The 17,864-nt window shown below is 45.1% G+C and overlaps 1 pseudogene; it reads right to left on the bottom strand.

Annotated features, from left to right (window-relative positions):
• Positions 1–17,278: 17,278 nt before the first annotated feature.
• On the bottom strand, positions 17,279–17,589 carry LOC136133700 (cAMP-regulated phosphoprotein 19 pseudogene; annotated as a pseudogene).
• Positions 17,590–17,864: the final 275 nt, after the last annotated feature.

Here is a 17,864-nt window from a genome sequence, read left to right as displayed (position 1 = left end):
ACATGTATTATTTATATTTTCTATAAAGTCGTATATTACATTTATATTAACATAGATTTTTCCTGTTATAAATTATTGTTTTTAGGTATTTTATAATATACTTATGTTACAAAACATAAGTACATAGAAATATGTTTATAATATATTGTTATCTAAATAATAGATTAGTGTAATTTTTACACTAATATAAGACAGAAGTCCTTTACCCCCTAAGGTCCATTTATTCTTTCCCTTGGTTACTGACTCAAACCCAGTTCCCTACGCCTGGTAGGACATGCATCCTTAATCCCAGGACGATCCAGTGTCCTAGAACAACTTTTTTCAAAATAAAGGTTTTTACCTTTTCAAAGTAAAGTATTTATGAAAAAGGTATTTTTCAAAATAAAATACAATATTTAGGAACTGAGAGGTTCTATTGGTTTTGTCCACATCCCACCAGACGCTAGACCTCATCAAAGAACAGGCTGTGTTCTCAGCTGGCAGTGGCAGGAGGACCAGGGATAGAGGGACCAGTTTTGTAGTCATTTTAGAAGGAGCTCAGTAGGTTTTTTCCATAGCCCTGCCAGAGAGTGGAACAGCTCCCACCCCACAACGGAAGAGAAACAGCTCCAGTGGCAGCCCCGTTCTTCCTGGGTTCCCTCCTCCAGTGTTTACGAGAACTTCTGGGAATTCTCCACAGACTGGGCTGCCCTCCCTGCCAGTCGCCTGCTCAATCCTGTGCTCTCCCACTGTGGACACAGGCCCCACCCTCAACTCCCTAAAGCACAGCCAAGGCCAGGCTGCAGCATTAACAAAACTCCCCATAACCCCTGAAGAGATGCCACTCATTCCAAAAGAAAACCACCTTTTATAATAACGACACAGAGCCTGTAGTTTCACAGTGTTCTGAATTGCATTGTCTCTTTTCCAGAACAGGTTTAAGTTTTATCCCTGCGTAATGTGAAGTCCTATTAAAATATTTTCCTAAAAACAAAAGGGATTATTCCCACGAGAGCAATTTGCTTCCACCTCCACAAAAGATAGAGGAACTGGGATTAAAAACCCAAACCCACACAGTATAGCATAGCAATTTGTCCTCTTTTCTCACCATTGCAGTTTTCAAAAACAGGAGAGACCACTTTCTACACATTTTCGTATCTACCTATTTGGAAACAAAAGCGTGAGTCTGACAGAGGGTCAGGGGCTTGGCTGGGGGGTGGGGAATGGGGGTTGGGGAGTGGGGGGATGGGGTGTGGGGTGTGGGAGAGACTCAGGAGGCGGGTGGGAGGTCAGTGGACACAGAAAGCACCAGGTTCCCAGAGGCTGGCACTTGGAGTCAGATATGGGGAGAGAGGGACTGACAGTAATCACAGTCAGTTTGCCTGACCACTGAGTGTTTGTTATTTCATCTTCAAAGGAGGCACCTGGGAGAGCCAACCTCTCAGGCCCCTTCCAGCTCCGGAACTCTCCATACCTCAGCCAGATCAGTGAGGTAAGGGGCCACCTCCCCAGGTGTTGGTCTCCACAGACCTTTTCCCGGGATTGCATCAGCGCTCATTCTTCCACCTCCAAGGGCGCCTACACCTCCCTCCTCCACTGCCAAAACTTCTTAGGTTGAGATAACACGCTTTTGTTCTCTCGCTGACTCCACACCCATGGGGAGAGGGAATGAGGAAACCTTCGGGAAAGTTCAGCCTATCTGATGAAGGTAAGAGGTAGGAGGCTGCCCCATTACTCCTCACACCTTCCAGGTTCCCAAGGGCCCCCCGCCCAATTCAGGAGGCATTTCTGGGCTTGGCTTCCTGGCAGGTGAGGCTTGCAGGCACTGGGGATGCTCAGGAGGGTGGTGAAGGCCCTGGGCTCATAAATCCTCATCTTGGGGATTCATTAGGGATTTTTTTCCAAGGACTCCACCAAGGAGGAGGTGGGTGTCTTCTAATGGCTTCTCATCAGACTCATGATCAGGTCCAGACTTCTCAGCCTGGCATCCTGGATTCTGCAGAATCTTGCCTTGGCCTTCCTTGCCAACCCCCTCTTCTGCTATTCTTCCCAGACCCACTGAGCTGTAGCTACATAAAACTGCACTATTGCCCTGGACATGTTATACATGTTCATGCCTCTGTGGCTACTTTGCATATTCTGTTTCCTCTGTCTGGAGTGCCCACTGCCACTTCTTTTCTTAGAGAACTCCTATTCATCCTTCAAGAGCCTACTTAAAAGTCATCTGCCTCTTCAAAGCCTTACTTGATCCTCAGGGTTGGTTGCTTTGTGCTCCAAGGCATAGGGCTCCTTCCCTGGCTCACCACCCAGTAGGGTAATTATTAGGATTTGCATGTTTAAATTCCTCCTAGTTGCTCCTCCAGGGCAGAGACTGTGTCATTCACCTTTGTAAACCAGTGCTGGGCCCTAATAATTCCTCAGGCAATATTTGTGTAAGAATGAACACCATTTCTGCTGGATTTGTGGTATTACTGAGTAGTGTTAAGAGAATGCTTCAGTTACCATGGACATTTCCTGGCCCACAGCGCTATGTCTCCAGACAAGGGTCGTATATCTGTGAGTCTATGTAGTCACACGGCATCAGTACGGTACTCCTCAGATAGTTTTACATGTGCTTTATTTATTTTACACATTTACCTGATGGGTGGTTATTACAGTTACCATCATAAGATGAAGAGACTGAGATGCCAAGAGATTAAGCAACCTCATGTTCAATGTTATAGTACATGTGTGGCAAAGCTGGAACTTGAACCCAGGTATTCTTGCTGCAAGAGCCGTAAGATGTCTGCCTACACCAGAGGTTCTCAATAATGAGTCTTTGAATCAGCAGATCAGCCTCACCTGGGAACTTGTTAGACATGCAAATTATTGGGCCCACCCCAGGCCTACTGAATCAGAAACTTCTAGGGTGGGCTCAGCAATGCCTGTTTTGACCACCTGCAGGTGGTTCTGTTGCACGGTCAAGTCCAAGAACCCAGGCCTACATCATCGTAGCTACTCCAGTGGCTGCGCAGAGCCAGAGGAGGGCGCTCCAAGGCAAACCTTTATCCCTGAATAGTCATGGCAGCTGGAATGGAAATCTAGCCCCAGGTAGGAGGGAAGAAAACCCGTGGACTGGGAGTTAGGAGCCAGAGTTCTAGTCTCACCGGTTCTGCGATTATTGATGGTGATTTTGAGCACCTCTCTGGGCCTCAGTTTTCTCATCTGTAAAATGAGGATGTTGACGAAATGATCTCATATCTAATTTCCCTTTATGCTCTGTTATTCAACTCTCCTTTGGAATGTGTTGTCCATGCCAGTGGTGGAATGAAGACGGGGTATGAGTGCTCATTTTACATGAATTTTTCCCATACTTGGAAATTGACCATTTCCAAATTCCAAATCCTTGGACGAGCTATCCTCTACCATCTTCTTCCTTAAGGGCAGGAAGTGGGAGCAAACATTTGAGTTGACTCATGAAACTTTATTAGGCAAAAAATAGAAAACCGTTTGATGACACTGCTTTGGACCCCCTTCTGTTGCCCGAGGCTCCTCCCCTGGGCCTTTTTCCTGATTCCTCTCCTGTCTCCTGCTTCCCCACTGGGACTATGCCAGACCCTCTTGCTCACAGGACCATCTCCCTGTCCTCCCTGTGAGTTCATGTGTGTTCCCTGCCCCTCGACATGGGGTTGCCCAATTCACAGGCCTTGCTTACTCACCATCCTTCTGAGGAAGGGGGAGGGATGATGTGTCAGGGTGACTTCCTAGGTGCACCAGGGGCTCCGTGGCCGAATGGGGGAGCCCATGGATACCATTAAGCCCTATCCTACTGTTTTCATGTGGACCTGAGGGCTCTCCCAGGAGTGCACCTACTAGTGGGTGGGGCTGTGCCTCCTGCGTACCTGGTGGGGCCCAGCATTTAACTGGCAGGCAGCTGGATAACCTCCTGCGTACAGCAGGCTGAAAAGAAGAAAGAATGCCTCCTGCCCCTTTGAGATGATGGAGATTCAAGACAAGTAATGACATTGTAAAAGCAGAGCCCTGAATCAGAAAGGTGGGTCGAAGAATTTTAATCACTCAGGACCTGGGTGTCAGCAGGAGAACATGGCTGAGCGCTCAAGTCCCGAGAGGCTGTGAGAATGTGGGTAGTTCTAGAAGTCAGTCAAGGGAGATATCGCCTTCAGGAAAACCACACGTGCCAGATAAACAGCCAGAGTATCTGTCAAATCAGCATCATCCTTAGAGAGAGACTTTCAGCATGAGGTGTCCAGAGTCCAGGAAAAGCCTAGAAAGTGCAGGACATCACGTGCTGCTGGCAGCCCTTGGGTTAAAAGCCAAAGAAGGTGGTTCTTAAACAAGGTCCCAGGAAGAGCAGGAGCTAACACTGATTCTTCATCAGCTGAAGCTCAGTGAGGCTGCATGTGTCAGCTGCAAGTGACCCAGGGAAGCCGGATACCTCTTGGACTGTGCATCGGTGGAACTACACGTTAATAAAGAATATGTGTATATTCCAAACTCATCAGATCGTGTACATTACATATCTTCAGCTTTTTGTATGTCAATCATACCTCAATAAAATGATTTTTTTTAAAAAAGAATATGTACGTGGATTTGTGTGTAGCTATAGCTTCTAATATACCCTCTAAATCAACCCAGTACCCTGGATTCCCATGTTAACACCTTTGGTTGATGGCTGCTCTCTTTGTCCATCCTGAGCCCCCCCACAGTGGGCCTGGTAATTGAGTTTAACCTGGAACCTGATGACCTGCCTCAGTGGCCCTGGGACTTCCCAGGATCCAGGGGGTTTGAAGGCCTGGGGAAGAGCCAGGCATCAGTTAAGCTTTCTGGCACTGCTCCAGGCTGAGTCCCTCCCCTCTCCCGTCTCCCCAGTCTGTTCCTGTCCCAGCTCAGCCTGAAATTGGCCTGCTCTCCTGCAAGACTTCTATTAAAGGAGTCTTCTGCATATGTTCAGAATGGATTTCAGCCTCACTCCTTAGAATCTCCTAAACATCCTACTCTCCAGCTTATATGACTTCACAGACGGCAGAGCACTCATTTCTGGTGTTGTCTTCCATTCAAAGATTGGACAAGTCCAAACACTTTTGTCCTTTGTTGCTGGGGTTGTGCAGGAGAGAGGAGATGTGAGCTATAGTCTGAACAAGCTGATGCAATCCAGCGGTGGGCTCTTTGGCAAGTCATTTTGCTTCTCTGGGCCTCAATTTTATCATCTGTAAAATGTGAATGCTGTTTCAGATGCCCTCTGAAGTCTTCCAGCCCTAACATTCTGAGATTCTGGTGCCTGCTTTGGCCAAAAGAAGAGGCTCAGAGGTCCTGTCCGTCACCCCACAATGCCCAGGTGGAGGTAGAGAGGGATGCGTGCAGTGTCAGGACAGCAGGGAGGACTCTGGGCCCGATGAGTGCTTTCCCTTCATGGACTTGGATTAGAGGAGTGCCTGTTGGGTGGGGCCTGGCTGGAAGGAGTGAGACAGTCTCCCCCAGGCCTCCCCCTGCCTGAGTGGTTGCCTCACAGGCTGTTACGTCACTCTCCTTACCACTTTCCAGGGTGGGGCAGGGAAGGGCAGCTGGGGAGCAGCTGATGCAATAGGCAGGCACAAGCCTGTATTCTTCGAAGACTAAGCAAAAGTTGGCTGGGCTGGGCCCGGCCAGCCTGGGCTGCAGTTGCAAGGCCCTGCTCTTTGCAGAGGTTCAGCTTCCTCTTCTCTCCTTATAGCTGAAATGCGGTTCACTGACTTGTCATCAGAGCCAGTAACTGATACTTTGTCCATTTAACCCTGGTGCTCTTTAACCTGTAGCTGAAGAGAATATCCTTTAGTGCTAGGAATGTGGACATGCATGAGTATATACACACACCACACACATACCACGCCCCCACCACACACAGTGGGGTCATCCGGAGGTAAGATAGTTGTTTTGAGAATCTGCTCCCACCAGACCATGCTTCCCCACGAGCTCTTCCAGGAGGAAGTGGATCCAGTCAGAAGGATCAGAGAGTGTCAGAAGATCTAGAAATTTCCTCTATATAGCTAAAGCCTCAAAACATGCCCTTGGGAATGCCATTTCTATTCAAGGCCCCATCTATCAAATATAAATGAGACTCTGGGCTACTTTTCATATCCCAGGGACCTGGACGCCCAGAACACAATAACTCTTATCTTTTAAGTTAAAAAAAAAAAAAAAGAGTCTGAGAGGGAAAAAAGAGAAGGTGCATCAAGTCTTTGACAAAGCAAAATTGCTAAATATTGCACTCAAACTAGCTTGATGATGAGCAACTATACCTCCATCATAAATTGCAAAGAACTTTGTCTGACTAAACCTATGTTTCAAAGCTCTACATTCCCTGCAAAAGGCTCAAGAAGGAAAGTCAAAGTAAAATTAGGCCCTACGTCACTCATAATCAGGTCCTGTGCTAAATGATTTACATGAATTTTCACATTTCATTCTCATGGAAACCCTATGAGGAAGTCTATTATAATCCCCATTTTACAGATGCAGAAACTGAGGCACAGAAGTTTAAGTAACTTGCCCAAGGACAGAGGGCTAGTAAGTGCTAGAGCCAAGGTGTTAACCTGGTTCTCCTGAGTCTGGAGCCTAGGCTCATAACCATCTGAAAAACCCACATTTACAGATAGAGAGTTCAAGAGGGATAGAATCCTTCAAATCACAAAAGGATTCATCAGAATGTTCTCTATACCCCAAATTCCTCTATAGCTTCAGTCAATAAAATCCATAATTTTATTTTCTGGAGTGTATGTCCAAATTTTAAGGAACATATTTTTTTTAACATAACAGATAGACTTTTGCTCTTTGGGAAGGGTCACTCCTAGAACGTTCATCAAATCAGTTCATTCTGTTGATAGTTAACAACTGACTGTCTTATTGGTACTGAATACATTTAGAAAGGAGGTTTGGGCAAGGTAGTTATACTTTAAGTATGAATTTTATAATTATACATTTGTATGTATTCACACATAATCAAATTTAATCAAATGGACAGCCTGAAAGAGTGAAATTGTAGTGTTCTCATCGTGGTGCAGGAGTTGGGGGCTTTCTTCTTGAATTGGCCGTCAACTTGATTTATAGATGTTTTATCTCATTAACCTTAATGTCATGGAGCTAATTAGTAACTCTGGAAACTGCAAAACACACTAGAAGCGGTCCCGTAGCTCTTTAACTTCACCGTGAGCCAGATTAAACTGGACCCAATTATTCCCAATCACAGAAGACATCTTTTGAAAGGCTTTGCCTCCTTCATTTGGAATGGCTTACTGGAATGAAAATCAAGCTTGATGTGGATCTTGATTTTCCTTTTGGCCGCACACCACGTTACATCAAAACAGTCTGAATCCTTCAAAAGCTCTTGCTTCACAGAGAGACAGGCATATGCACATTGCAGTAATTGCCCCTGTTTGGGTAAAGTCGTCCCAGGACCCTGTGCAGGGTCCCGAGGATCTCACTGCCTGCGTTCTGCCTGCTGGTAAGCATCAGGGCAACACGTTGGGACCCAGCCCTGTTCAGGAGGCTGCTGTCTTGAGGATGGAGAAGGTCTCTCAGGTACTAACAGTGCTATGGGCATCCTTTTCCTTCCCTTTTCCTCTTCTTACTTCTGGGACCAAGACACTGAGGCAGAGGTTGTTACAGCCTTTCTTCCCTTCTAGCTTTCTATGGGAGGATTCTGAACTGCTTGCCTTCCCCGCCCCCTCCCCCTCCGCCTCCATTTCTTATGGCTGAATCAGATGGTGGCTAGGATGCAAGGATGATAGACATCAAAGAGGCTAAATTAATCTACATAAGAAAAAGGGGGAAGCTACTCTCTGGAGAGAGAATGGGCTGGGTACGCTGTTGAGTGGGACACTGGGTGAGAAAAATAGCCATTTTTTCAAGAAATTTCTCAAAGTTTTACATGATTTTTAAGGCATTTGGAGTTTAACTTACATTTCTTTTGAAATGGATACCATGTGAAGATGGAACTTCATAAGGGAGAAAGAAGGCTCAGTTTGTTTGTTTCTTTGTTTTGCTTTGTGTTTTTTTGGCCATGGGCAGCTTGTGGGATCTTAGTTCCCCAACCAGGGACTGAACCCGTGCCCTTGGCAGTGAAAGCATGGAGTCCTAACCACTGGACTGCCAGGGAATTCCCTTTTTTTTTTTTTTTAAGAAGGCTCATTTTATTCAAGTTACATGTCAAATAATTTTCTGGAGAAAGGAAAGCGATTTGGGTAGAAAAATTCAAGCTGATGACTTGCAATGAGGTTGTTTTGAATTTGCATGGTCCTTGAACAGGACTGTGAAGTGTAGGAGTAGTAGAGAGCGGCCTGTGATGAAATATTATCGGGGCGGATCCTTGGATTTGTGGGTGAAGCTGAGGTTTCCTTTGGGGTGATTTCACATGACCAAACTCCAATGCTGGAATAGGTGATAGAAAACTTTAATCTCTTTCCTTGGTTTAGTTTGAAAATGGACTAGATTGTTAACATACAGACAAATTTTTGTGTGGGGACTTGCTCCTTAAGTGCCAAACTGATGTTCTAATGCTGCTTCACATGTCTCCCGGCTGAGTGACTCAGCCCTGGCCTCATGAACCCTCCACAGGCTCTCCCTCCCTCAGGGGTGCAGGTGTGTCCCCACCTGGGTCAGAGGCCAGGAAACTAACCACAATATCCTGGCTAGAGACATAGGCTTCTGCCTTGGAGGCAAAACAGGGTGAAACACAGGCAGGCAGGATCCCAAACCACAGAAGCTCAAGTTAGGTCAATCTTTGTGAACATGACAATTCACTGTCTCTCTTGGTCAACAAAAAGAAACACAGACCCATTCAAAAATGGTTCTAAAGGACTGAGAATATGCATAACTATGGCAGCTTGACATTGAATGCTATTCCAAAGCAACTGAGAAAGTTAATTAGCCTTTCTTTTCACAAGCCAAGAAAGGTGCAATGATACATTCACACCCGTCTGTAGCTGGACAGTCAAGTACAGGAGTTTAAATCACTTTTCTGGCAGGCGATGAGTACAATGTTTGAGTTCATGTTCCCTCCTCACATGCACCTAGCAACTTGGGGGACTGCATGCTGGGCAGGAACCATCCTTCTGGGAGATGTTGCAGACATTCACAGGATTGTCCCTCTGTGGGACCTGCCTCTCTGGAACAGTTAGAAATTACGTTGAGGATCAGGTTAGGGGGGAGGAAGCCATGATGGAAAATTATTGTTCCTTTGAAAGTAGTTATTCATGGAAACTTTGCTATGACTGGTATGGCCATTACCGTGGTCATATCATTTTACCTTAAACGTGCACCCCAGTCCAAGGCGGAGGTAGATAAGCCCTTGGGAATGCACAATTACTACTTGGTTCGCTTGCAGGAATTAAGCAAATGAAATTGATGATAAAAATGACACTGCTTTAGAAGGCATTCTCTCATGTTCACAGTATATTTAGAATAATCATTAGGAAAAGGGGCCTGGTGTTTTGAAGAGTCTGTCAGAAATCTTCAGCCCAATTTGTTCCTAGGACAGGATGAGAATGGATTTACTTCAGTTGAAACCCTAACTTCTATTGTCAGGATTATGCAGAAAGTCTGGATAATGCTACACATAGGAAAAACAAAGAGAAACACTTTCTCTTCTAGACTGGCACCCCTGAAGACTAGGGATAAAATCACTTCAACTATGAATTACTGATCTGTTCCTCTAAGGCTAGTTAATAACGAACACTGTTTGTCCTTTGGAGGATTTAATATTTCCCCAACCCACGAGAGCCATACTGGTTGCCTTTGATCCTGGGCTAGGTCTTACTGACATCTGTTTTTTTTTTTTTTTTAATTAATTAATTTATTTTTGGCTGCATTGGGTCTTTGTTGCTGTGGGCGGGCTTTCTCTAGTTGCGGTGAGCGGGACTACTCTTCGTCGCGGTGCTCGGGCTTCTCATTGCGGTGGCTTCTTTTGTGTGCAGAGCACAGGCTCTAGGTGCACAGGCTTCAGTAGTTGTGGCACGTGGGCTCAGTAGCTGTGGCTCGTCGGCTCTAGAGCACAGGCTCAGTAGTTGCGGCACACGGGCTTAGTTGTTCCGTGGCATGTGGGATCTTCCCAGACCAGGGCTCAAACCTGTGTTCCCTGCATTGGCAGGCGGATTCTTAACCACTGCGCCACCAGGGAAGCCCCTGACGTCTGTTTTAAACAGAGGAAAGAGGGGAGTATTAGAATAGATGCTGACTGTATTAAATTCTACCCCTTATGTACATGCTTGAGGCAGCTTCATGGAATCCCTCCTCCAGACCAGATGAGTTATTTCTGGAGCTGGGGCTCCTTTGGCCACCCATACCCCACTGGTTGGCTCAGCCCCTGCTTCTTGTAGCAGACCTACTTGAGAACACCAGAGTATTTCTTGGCTACATTTCCATATAGCCTTTTAATCTTCACAGATGAGACAATTTGATACACTCCTACCTCACATGGCCATGAGTTCTACTCTGGGCCAGCATCAGGACCAATCCTGTCCTGGGCAGAGGGCTAGAAAGACCTTGATCCCAGAAGTTGGCATCTAGTCATGATGGTTACTGGCCCCACTCTAGCCTCATACCCTGGCCCTAGAAACTGGACTCTTACCTCATCCATTCACTTGACAAACATTTATTGAGCACCTACTATGTGTCAGGCCCACAAATATGGCAGTAACTAAAACAGAATAAAATACTCACCTTTCTCTAACTTATACTCTGTTTTAAGGAACCGAGTCTTGTGTTACCGTTCCCAAGTCTCAACCTTGGTTCCCTGATCAGGAAGTCACTTCTTCTAGAAAAACATTTCTCAAACTTCAGTATGCATACGAATCACTTGGAGCTGCAGATCCTGATTCAGTGGGTCTAGGGTGGGGCCTGAGATTCTGAATTACTAACAAGCTCCCAAATGTTACTGCTGCAGCTGCTGGGGACGTTGCCTGGATTACGCTTTGAGTGGCAAGGATGTACAGCCAGTAGCACGATCGGTGAGTCTGTTAGAAACACAGAATCTCAGGCCTCACTTCAGACCTCCCGGCTGAGAATCTGCCCCTTGACAAGATCCCCAGGAGCTGAGAAACCATGATCTAGAACAGTGATTCCCAAAGCACAAGCATCAGGAGCACCAGGTGAGAATTATAAACTGCCTGGGGACCGCCCCCCATCCCTCGCTGAATTGTATTATTGGGTGGTGAGCACCCCAGGTGATTCTGATGGATACCAGGTTTGAAAACCTCAAAGAGCATTTTCAGAGGGCACTTTCCTAGGCTTATGGGACCTCACAGTGAGAAAAGCCTTAGAGTTGACCTGACGATATCATCTGAGATTGTGGGCTCCTCTGAAGTGACTGTCACACAAGTCCCAGGTAAGAAACTGAGGCCAGGTCCTTGTGCAGGGTCCGTGGCTAGTACACGGTGGGGCCGGGCCTTGCTCCAAATTCTCCTTCCACCGCAGCCACCCCAGGACTGCCTCTCCTTGACCACGCCCCCAATCTTTCTCTCCTCCAGCCCCTTACCGTCAAACCTCCACACCCTCACAGCTGCTTTATTTCAGCACCCACAGTTGCCACCCTCTCCCCACCCATGTCACCCATCAATCAGACCACACGTTTAACTGGTTGACTTTCCCCAAAGACTGATTCTGCCAGCCCCTCGATCATGTTTTCAGCTCTTTGGGGGAGGTGCAGTGCGTGGGTGGGAAGGGTGTTGTCTGCTGGCCTTCCATCCATCTTTCAGGAAGGCAATTAAGTTTCCGGCTCTTTGTCTTCTGTTTCAGCCCCTCTTTTGCTAAGTGTCCTGCAGCCTTCTGGAATGTATGTGAGCACCTCCTCTCTGCTGACAGCTTGAGGACTTCCTCGTTCTTTCAAACTGGCTACCGTTCTCCCCTCCCCTGCCTACACAGGTAGGTGCTACTCACCGTCAAAGTTAAATGGACACACCTGGAACTTATGGTCTAAGGTGGGGGCCTTCTTTCGGAGTCCACAGATCCCTAGCCCAATAATGTAAAATCCTGAGTGTACACTACAATCTCCTGGGGAGCTTAGAAATCCAGACTGTACTCAGATCAATTAAATGAAAACCTCTGGTGGTGGGAGGCAGGCACCAGTGGTTGACAGCTCTCCCCAGGTGATTCTGACGTGCAGCCAGGGTTGAGAACCACTGGAAAGTCCAGGTAAAATTGTTTCCGGATGGGCATATGTGCATTTGGTGGAAAACCTAAGCCATAGCCTTTAGCAGATTCTCAAAGTCTTCAATGATACTTTTTCTCCTTACCTTTCTCCCCCTCAAAAAAGGCGCAGTGGCTGGTCTAAGATAACAAACAAGAAGAACTCACCAGTTATTACAGAAACACCAAATACTTGTGTTAACTAAATAAACAGGCACTAACATGTAGAGCAGCAAAAGTGCCTATTGTTGCTTCGCAAGTGAAGGGGACTTGGGAATGTTGTGTTTGGTGGGACGGGAGAGGCCCTGCCTCTCTCGCACTTAGCCAGGAAAACCGTGTGATTTCAGATGCTGCCACTACAGAGATCTGATCCCATCACTTAACTCCCCTGCTGCCCACAGAACCAAGGCCAAACCCCTAACGATAACATCCTGGTTCCTTCCTTCCTGGTTACCTAGCCCCAGGCATCCTTTCTAGTCATTGCGTTCATTTCTTCACACACTCTAGCCCCAGAAGGATGCTTACTGCTCATTTTTTTCCAAGCCTCTCTGCCTTTGCTTCTATTCTTCTCCTGGTTCCTCCCACTCTCCCTGTGTCAAGTAGACATGGGAGGGGAGGTAGGATTGAAGAGACGGAGAATGACTGGAGCAGGGTTCCCTAGTACAGAAGGTGCTCAGTTCATATTTGTCAAAGTGAGTGGGGCAGCTGCCTTGTGTTAGGAGCTCCTACTGTTGGGGGTGGAAATATACGGAGATTCAGAAGCTCTGGCCCTCAGGGGACTTCGATGCCAGCAGGGAGGCAGACCAGCGATCCCGGTGCAGGACACATAATAGGTGCTCTTAAGATTTGTTCTTTTCCTCCATCTACTTCCCTGGGTTAAGAATCTAGGTTAAACGGCTGTACCTTCTCCCAGCTGCAGAAAGAGGGTGAGTGCCCCTCCCATAAGGACTATACCCTTTCTATTTGGGCTTCCAGGATGATCTAATTGTTCTTCACTTTAGTAAGGCACAGAGGGCTCATTATGTAAATTCAAGCAAACATACACACCCCAGATCATGAATTACATCTGTATTAATAAACATTTTAATTAACACTTACCGACTGCCGACGAAGTGTGAGGTGTAAATAACACGTGGATGCATGTTGAAGAAATGAGACTGGAAAGCCACTGCTTCCTTTCTACTCCATTCAAGAATTTCAAGAAACAGTGTACATGCTTCTCTTTTAAAAAGTAATCATAAGTTCTGAAGCCTGAAACAATCAACAATATACAAATACTTACCATTGTTTGCCATATAATAATTTAACATTTGTCTTTTGTTTGTTTGTTTTGTCTTTGGCTATGCCTCGTGGCTTGTGGGATCTTAGTTCCCCGATCAGGGATTGAACCTGGGCCCTTGGCAGTGAAATCACGGAGTCCTAACCATTAGACCGCCAGGGAATTCCCAGTAATTTAGCATTTGTATGGTGCCTCTCTTCTCAGATTTATTCATTCATTTATTCAACAGATATTTAATAGAGGCAGCAGGCATTGTTCTAGGCACCAGAATACAGCAGTAAGTGAATAAGACAAAATTCCTGATCTTAAGATGTTTACATTCTCGTGAACGAAGATAGACAATAAGGAAATCAACAAGTACACAAATAATATTAAATGGTGATAAGTGCTGTAGGAAAATATAAAGTGGAGTAAGGAGAATAGGGACTGTGTGTGTGTATTGCTTTTTTACATAGAGTGGCCTCACTGATCAGGTGACATTTGAGTGACAGGATTTGTTGATGGATTAGATATAGGGTGTAGGAGAAAGAGGTGTCAAGTTGGCCGCCGGGGTTTTTATTTGAGCAACTGGAAAAATGGAATTGTCACATACTGATTTAGAGGAAGCCTGTGGGGTGCAGCAGGAGTTTGGGAATTTGATTGTGGACGTGTGATGTCAAGTAGGCAGTTAAACACACTAACCTGAAGTTAGGAGGAAAGGTTGGGACTGGAGACATAAATCTGAAAGTCTTCAGCTTGTAGATTTTTAAAAACAAACCGGATGTGACCATCAAGGGAATGAGTGTAGACAGAGATGAGATCCAAGGACTGGATCTGCCTTCATGACCTCATCACCTCCCAAAGGCCCCACTTGCAAACACCATCACACTGGGGATTAGGTTTCAACACATGAATTTAGTGTGGGGCTGGGGGGTGGGTGTACACAAACATTCAGTCTATGGCAGATACTCTAACTGTGGTCCCGAATTGTTTCTGAAGTGTTGTTTCCTATCTCTGAGGCAGCAGAGGTCTTAAGTGGTCTTCTGCTCCAGGCTGTTCCTGCTGCTGCCAAGGTGTCTCCAGGGCTCTCTCCTAGCTGGACCAGTCCTCCGCGTGGTCAGACAGTGTGAGAAGGAGGTACGTAATGGGAAGTATGACAAAGGGCTGCAGGGCCTGTGGGTGGGGTTTGAAACCTCAAACTGGAATCCGGAGCAACAGCTCTGGAAGAGAATGTGGCCATTCCACAGTCCAGAGTTTCTGTGACCTGTGGAGTCTAGGATTCTGAGGACATCCCTCAAGAGATGAGCTCCGGAGACAGATTTCATTTGAATGAAGATTCTATGGTTTAAAATAAAGCTTGAAATCCACTAAGATCTAGTCCAGTGGCTGTGCATCAGATTGTGGCTTCTACAAAAAGGAATCAGAGTACCTTGGAGAAATGGCTGATTCCAGGTTTGGGCCAGGGAAAGTACAAGGCCAACCTGAGACAGCTGGTGACAGAAAGCAAGGAAGGAAGTGTGTCAAAAGGACATTGGAGACTTCCCTGGTGACGCAGTGGTTAAGAAACCTCCTGCCAAGGCAGGGGAAGTGGGTTCGAGCCCTGGTCCGGGAAGATCCCACATGCCACGGAGCAACTAAGCCTGTGCGCCACAAATACTGAGCCTGCACTCTGGAGCCCGTGAGCCACAAGTACTGAGCCCATGTGCCACAACTACTGAAGCCCACGCGCCTAGAGCCTGGGCTGTGCCACAAGAGAAGCCCGTGCACCACAATGAAGAGTATGCCCTGCTTGCTGCAACTAGAGAAAGCCCGTGTGCAGCAACGAAGACCCAAAACAGAAAAAAATAAATAAATTAATAAAGTTATTAAAAAAACAAAACAAAACATTGGACCAACTTGAAGGGAAGCCTAATGACCTACTTTGGGAAAATTCAAACATCAAAAATAATAATGACCACGTTTGATTATAAAACAGTGAATAAAAATCCGTTAAAGCGATACTAAAAAGTTAAAGAAAATTACAGAAAGGGGAAAACCTCTTTGCCACCACTGGAAGTGACTCATGCCAAGTTCTTACTCTGAATGTTAGTAATTAAAGAGAAAATAATTAGCATTTACCCTGACTTTTTAGGAGGAACTATAATTCAGCCTCAACTGCTTATAGAAAGCTCTGCTTTTATTTATTTATTTAATTTAAAAAAATTTTGGTCATGCTGCACAGGCATGCAAAATGCAGGATATTCGTTCCCCGACCAGGGATTGAACCAGAATCCCCTGCAGCAGAAGCACAGAGTTTTAACCACTGGACCACCAGGGAAGTCCCTAGAAAGCTCTTCTTTACAGAAGAAAACTAGCAAATGAATAAGAAGTGAAATGTTAGAAAAATTACCATTGTGTACCCCCAAATGTAATTCCTGAGTCAAAAAAAAGATCATCAGTGGATGCTAAAACCATGAGGAAAGGTTCTTGGGGAGCAGGATATTCTCATATGCCAAAGTACCACCCTACAGAAAACTGCAAAGAGAAACAAAATCTACTTTTACAACGGAGAGATCCGGAGATCAGCCAACCTGGCACTAGCAGTGGGACAACCTGACATTCTGGACCTCCTGATATGTTGGGATATGAAGCTGAGAGCATCATGTCCTCTTGTCAAAAGTGTTTTAAATGAAATCTACTCAAGCCTTTAGATTTACCTTCCAACTTACAGGAAACACAGGGGATAGAAGAATAAATAAAATGACCACATAAGAAAACAATCGGACAAATTCAGTATACGAGACACTCCACAAGAAACTAGCTCAGTCTCTTTAAAAATTCAGTATCACGATAAAGAAAAAGTGAGGGGTTTTGTTTTAGATTTGAAAGAGATTAAAGGTTTATGACAACTAAAGGTAACGTATGAACCTTGACTGGACATTTTGTTTTGCAATTTTATTTAAAAAAATTGTTTGGCCATGCCACATGGCATGCAGGATCTTAATTCCCCAACCAGGGATTGAACCTGCACCCCCTGCATTGGAAGCATGGAGTCTTAACTACTGGACGGCCAGGGAAGTCCCAGACTGGACACTGCTTTTGCAGAAACCAGCCATAAAAGACAATTTGCCTATGGCTTAGAGATGAGGAAACTATCAATTTTTTTTTGAGAGGTCGTGCAAAACTACTGTGTTTACAAAAATGGCACAAAAGTGAATTCAACAGTGGATGCACATGCACGCTTCATTCACATCTTCAACAACAGAAGGTATTCTAACACTACAGACCTGAATAGGAATACTAGCTTCAACAGCGGCTGTTAAGCGCTAGAGTCACATAAGTTACACCAGAATGGGCAAATATTGCCCAAGTAAAATTCTATTGTTAAAGCTGAAACAGATTTAAGGCCATTCAAGTTCAAGCACAGGATACAAATCTTTTGAAGCCCGATCTATTTGTGTTTGAAATATGTGACCTTTCTTCTAACTTGTGGTCTTAAACTTCTGTTTTACAAAATCCAAAAGGAAAATGCAGAGGAAATCAATACAATAGAGGTTATGTTAAATAAGAGTAACACACAAAGCTATAATTAAGATGAATTAAAGAAAGCCAAAGCATTAAAATTGTAAAACTTGCTTGTTACTTGTTGGAACCAGCCCTACACTAGAAGTTAGGTAATATATACAATTATTTTCAAGTAGGTTATGTTGCTCTAACATGTTCTTTTTATCAGTGCACTGTTAAACGAATCAAAACTCTACACATGTATATTCCCTTACATACACACTACCACTACCTGCATAGCCATAATTCTCAAATGACTTAGTGAAAGGAAATAAAAAGTAGAGAAGTAACATATTAAAGAGAAATAATGGGAATTAGAAGATTCATGCCGTTCAGCTCTTTTAATTAGCCAGCCAGCTTGCTAGCAATAAGAGATGGTTTCTGTTGAGGAAGGTCCTGTGGAGTGGGAATGTGGTCACCAGTGACCTCTGTCTGATCTGGGGCTGCAGTAGGAAGTTGCTGGTTCTTCATTTTTGCTTTAGCCATGTTGTAATCCCCAGAATCAAAATATTTTTGCCCTTTCTGCAATCTTTCCTTAAAAAATCTGAACCTCCAGGCTTTTGTCCCAGATGAGGGTATCTTGCTTTTAATTTTGCTTCTTCAGCTTTCTCTGCACTAGTCACTTTGTCTTCCATTTCCTTCTTCTCCTCTGCAGAGGCTGGAAGTCCTCGGGGACTTCCGTGAATATACTGCTCCCTCTTACCCAGCTTCTCCCGCAAACTATTACTTTTTTAAGGAATAAACACACTATTGTAGGTATAATGATCTTATTCTTGAGAGATACATACTTAAATATTTAGGAGTGAAAGGTTATGTCTCCAATTTGCATTTGCACAGCTTAGCCAAAAACCCTAACCATATATATATGCATATTTTTTAAAATTCCATATACATAGCAGAATCTTAACATTTGTTGAATTGGGTATATAGT

The sequence above is a fragment of the Phocoena phocoena genome, chromosome 14 (assembly GCF_963924675.1).
Source record: "Phocoena phocoena chromosome 14, mPhoPho1.1, whole genome shotgun sequence".
NCBI lineage: Eukaryota > Metazoa > Chordata > Mammalia > Artiodactyla > Phocoenidae > Phocoena > Phocoena phocoena.
This window is presented reverse-complemented; position numbering and strand designations above follow the sequence as displayed.